This window comes from Macrobrachium nipponense, chromosome 20 (assembly GCF_015104395.2).
Source record: "Macrobrachium nipponense isolate FS-2020 chromosome 20, ASM1510439v2, whole genome shotgun sequence".
Lineage (NCBI taxonomy): Eukaryota > Metazoa > Arthropoda > Malacostraca > Decapoda > Palaemonidae > Macrobrachium > Macrobrachium nipponense.
This window is the reverse complement of record NC_061089.1, coordinates 77,161,392-77,166,391: the sequence shown is the minus strand read 5'-3', so window position 1 is coordinate 77,166,391 and position 5,000 is coordinate 77,161,392. Positions and strand designations below refer to the sequence as shown.

At 35.8% G+C, this 5,000-nt stretch overlaps 1 pseudogene; it reads right to left on the bottom strand.

Moving 5' to 3' along the window:
- The window catches only part of LOC135195250 (zwei Ig domain protein zig-8-like), a 54,158-nt pseudogene that overhangs the window by 9,417 nt on the left and 39,741 nt on the right, over positions 1-5,000 (bottom strand).

The following is a 5,000-nucleotide window of genomic DNA, read 5'->3' as shown; positions in this document are numbered from 1 at the left end:
ACTATCTTATCAGCCGACAATGCTAGATAAAATTGTCATGTTCTGCATTGCATGATTTTTTAAAGCTTTTAACGTATTCTTCAAGGAAAATATTACCTTTGCTAAAATACTATGTTATAAATCCAAAGGGTTCTACAAATTTAATATCCCTTAAGTTATCTTAACCAAACCCACTAAAAATTATTATTCCTTAAGTAATACCTTAGGTCCAGTTCCACCGATAAAAAGAATATATATAGAAAGAAATAAAAGGAACTGAATATTGAAATGGGTTTCATTCTCTGGATCTTACCTGTCTGTCACCAAGGCTCCGGACGCCGCAGGTGAGATTAGCAGGATTCCCTACGGCTGTCTTGATGTGCGAGGGCGTCTCCAGGAAGTAGGGGCACCCGGTGCAGTGGGTGGGTGACGGAGGGTCTGTTGGCATGTGGGCGGCCCCTGCAGTAGTAAGAAGATTTTTGGGTTATGCAATTTTATTGTGTTCTCGTGGTCTTTGTAAAGTTGTAAAGTTAGTTCTTAAGCGTTTTGGGTGATTAGATGGTACTGAGTGACATTGTTTCTAAGTATACGAGAATTTTTATGAAAGAAAGCAGGTAAAGGAATACTAAATGTTACCAAAGAAAATAATAATAAAAACAAAAATAAAATAAAAAATCGAAATATCTCTAATCGTAAACAAAACGGCAATATGAATTTCGATTCTATTGTGGCCTGTGGGTAAATTTCCAAGATGAAGAGCGCTTAACGATACTAACTGCCTCTTGACCTTGTCTGCGCCAACCAAAGACGCAGACACTCATAACTTCATATCTTCCCTGGAATGGTACATTTGGAGATGATGGGGTCTCCAGAATGTCACCTGTTGCTTCCTTTAGATTGTTTACGCGGCTTCATTTCCCAGTTATGTTGTTGCAGTATTTTCAAAGGTGGAAAGAACTTGGTGTTACTCCCCATAAGCTTACTGGATAATTACCATAAATAAGGGAGAGATTCAAAGATAATTGAGAGGGTAATATCACATTCCTTTGCGCTTTTCAAAAGGCGTAATCAAACTAATCAAACACATTCCTATTTTATCATCGATAAAGAAAATGTTAAATTTGATGATTAGCATATTCAAAGGGGCACGGACCGGTATCTGTCTTTATTGTAAGGGAACCGTTAACATTGAATATCCCGACTCATGAAAAAATAATCAAAGACACGTACTATTTTTAGATAGATGTGAATTGATTGTGAAATATAAAACAGCATTCCCTTATAGTTTGTATAAGTAGCAGGAAGATTTAGTGTACTTACACATGCACTGAGACCCATATAAAAGTAGCGATAAAATTAGCAGACAGATTTATTGTACACACACATGTACCCATATAAAAGTAGCGAAGCGATGTAAGTAGCAGACAGATTTATTATACCTACACATGCACTGAGACCCATATAAAAGTAACGAGAATATTCAATAACTCATCATAGAAATCGTATAGATCGTAAGACAATTTTATTTTCAGTGTAGTATTCGGTATATTTATTATGTAAGTAGAGGAAATGTGTAGGTCAGAACCATTTATATAAAAAAATAGCAGAGATCAATATATAACCTGCTATTATATTTAGCAAGCTAAGTAAATTTAAAGTTGATTGGTTTAACAGAGGCTACTAATAGTTTAGCAGTGGTAAAGCATGTTCCGGAGTTCAAAAATAAAAAAAATAGTTCATCAACGGAATTTATGCTAATAAAAGTCAGATGTTCGTTAGATTTCTGAACACCTCCAAATGAACAATGAAACACCAGTTTAAAAGCATTTAAAGTAGATGTTCAGTTGCAAACATTTTTTTTGTGGCAAGTAATATTAACAATATGAATTTTTCGAAACGTTTTCATCTTTTATCTTAAATGTTTAGTTCTGCATTTCATCTTACGGTTTTGCATGATCAAAAGGCAAGATCCTCATAAAAAGTCCTTCGTTAAATTTATTATTATTCTTATTATTACTGTCAGGATTAGTGGTAGCACCGGTAGATGTGCTACTAGTAAATATTATTGCGTGACAAAGTTGTTATAAGTTATGGAAAACACACCGATAACGCTATCAGAATACGTCAATAAGAGAATCTGTCGCCCAGTAATTTGCATGTTCAGTGCCAATCGACACAAACTACTACAAAGGAACTAAAAATTGTATGAACACAAAGACACCAAAAGGAATCAGCTGATTAAAAAGAGAACCAGCAAGAGAATAAAAATGAGCTTGGACGAAATACATAAGAATTTAGAATTTTTCAGATCGTTTTACATCACAAAATCAAAGACATTTTCGCGAGTTGAGAGTCTAGAATGTTGAAAAAAAAATAAAATAAAAACTTAATGGGATAAGCGGAGAACACTTAGCAAGTGCAATAAGGCGATAAGTGATCCTTAAAAGGTCAATCGGGAACGGCAAGTCAAAACTTGGAGTGAGTTAGTACTAAAAATGGCACACAATTTTTGCTGTAAGGGTTCCGAATAAATGTAATCAGTTACGTGGAGAACTATTTGTGTGTGTGTGAGAGAGAGAGAGAGAGAGAGAGAGAGAGAGAGAGAGAGATTACTCGATTCTGGTATTCATTTTCCTTGAATTGACACGTCTTTAGACTCAAGGTGTAGTAATAGTTTGTTTAGCAGTGATTATAATAATAATAGTAATCACACTATAAAACATTATATTGAAATAAAGTTTTTTTTTTCTAGTTACACACAATGATAATGACAATACGTTGCCATTATTGATCTCATTAATGTACAAGTTTTTTTTTATTTATTTATTGGAGTTTCTTACTGGTTAACAATTTGACAAGCACATTACTTATACTTTTACTCTTCTATATTAGACAAAGAATACCTTTTATCAGTTTTCTGAAAAGAAAACTATTGCGCCGGTTTTGTCTGTCCGTCCGTACTTTTTCTGTCCCCCTCAGATCATAAAAAGTAAGAGGCTAGAGGGCTGCAATTTGTTATGTTGATCAACCACCCTCCAATCATCAAACATACCAAATTGCAGCCCTCTATCCTCAGTATTTTTTATTTCATTAAAGGTTAAAGTTAGCCATAATCGTGCGTCTGGCAATGATATAAGTCAGACCACCACCGGACCGTGCTTAAAGTTTCATGGGCCGCAGCTTATACGGCATCATACCGAGACCGCCGAAAGATAGATCTATTTTCGGCGACGTTGATTACAAGTACAAAAAACTCGAATGTGCTGAAGAAACTTCTGCTCGTTTTCTATGTGTTATTTACGCCCACGGTAACTACTTTCGGTGGCAATCTCATCGTCCACAGTTGAGGGTTACAACTAAATCTACCTGGGTCCCTATTCCCACTTCCAGTGGCCTGGTGGATGGTAGGACGTCTGAACATATAGGGTGGGTTGTTTCTTTGATTTTATAGATTCAAGCAGCAATATTAATTGGACAAGAAAATACAAACCGGTGACTGATGATCGCAGAAACAATATCGATAAAAAAAAAAAAAAAAAAAAAAAACTTAACGTTCAGACGGCATCACAATAGGTCTTACTATCTCCTAGACCTAGACCTTGGTAGCAAGACGATGACCTAGCAGACAATATAATTATGGCCTCTCCGAACAACGACTAATCACTAGACAGATGTTTATCTAGTTGAATGACAAGCTTGTATAAATCTACTCAGGTGAAACGAACGATGGACTTCAAAAAATTATGTTTTATCTCATTATAGGTCATAACAAGATACGGCTGTGCGAGAGGTATTTTAATCATTTCTTGCATGTAAATTACACGAGTAGGTTAATAATCGAAATATGCAAGGAACAGCGTTGTCTATGAGATTGTCTAGGACGTGGGGAGGTCAATGGAAAAACCACTACACTATCGGCGGTGAGGCCAGATATTTCAGTTACAACATGGCATGATAGCTATTGGTATTGTGGTTTTTCTTTCCAGAATACTCTGCATATTTATATAATTCTTTTTCTTGAGTATACAAATAATTGTATTAGCTCAGTGCTTCATCACTTTCGGGACTATGTAGCTAAATAAGTCACCCAGCAAAAGTTTAAATTGAAATCCCATTCAGTTCCAGTCATCCCGTGTTGTTAATATATACGGTATAATAAATGGCTGGCCTAGGCATACAATTTTTTTTTCATTGGTGGGCATTGGAATGGTAATTCGAATGAATAAATAAAGGTTACAATAAAAGAGTAATTTCTGATTGAAATGGAATGGATGTCTGCTGAAAGGAAGGTTAGTAAAATAAAATACCAGGCGAATCAGTAGCATAGGCCTAGGTCTGCGATTCATATTTTAGAGGTTCACAGTATTTGGTATCATCATAAAGTTATTCCCATTCACATGCAAGGAAACTTCACGTAGAATAAAATTTGAATGGCAAGAAGATATTGTGATTTGAATACTTTTTGAGCGTAGGTCTAAAGAGATCGATCATAATGGCTGAAAGTTCATCGTTCGTTTGCGTTTGATCTGAGTAGCATGTAGGATACAACCGAGTCTTTCGTGTGCTTGTATTGGCATATGTCTATCTATTATTATGTATAAAAATCGATGTGTTTATGGATTATATAAGATGGGGCGACGGATCTTTGTCTATAGAAAAATTCAAATGCATTTTTGGAAAAATAGTTTAATATCTATCACAATGAGCAACGATTTCGGAAACGCTGAATGTCGCCACCCACGTGCCACCTATGAGTTTGTCCATGAGTAGACAACTGAAATGAAACCGACTATTATAGATGATTTCCCATAAAACTTTTATCTCGAGAAAAATCTACAAGCAAAAAATGACTAAATGACAACATACCCCCACCCAACCCTCCCACCCCCTAATATGACAGAAAGTGTCAACAGTTACTGGCAATGGAAGTGGTTTTAGCTTCAGGCTCTTTCAGCTTCAGTCGCTTCCGGGCTTTCATTCAGTGTATGTTTAGTTGTAGTCTTTCGCAAACCGGCGGTGTT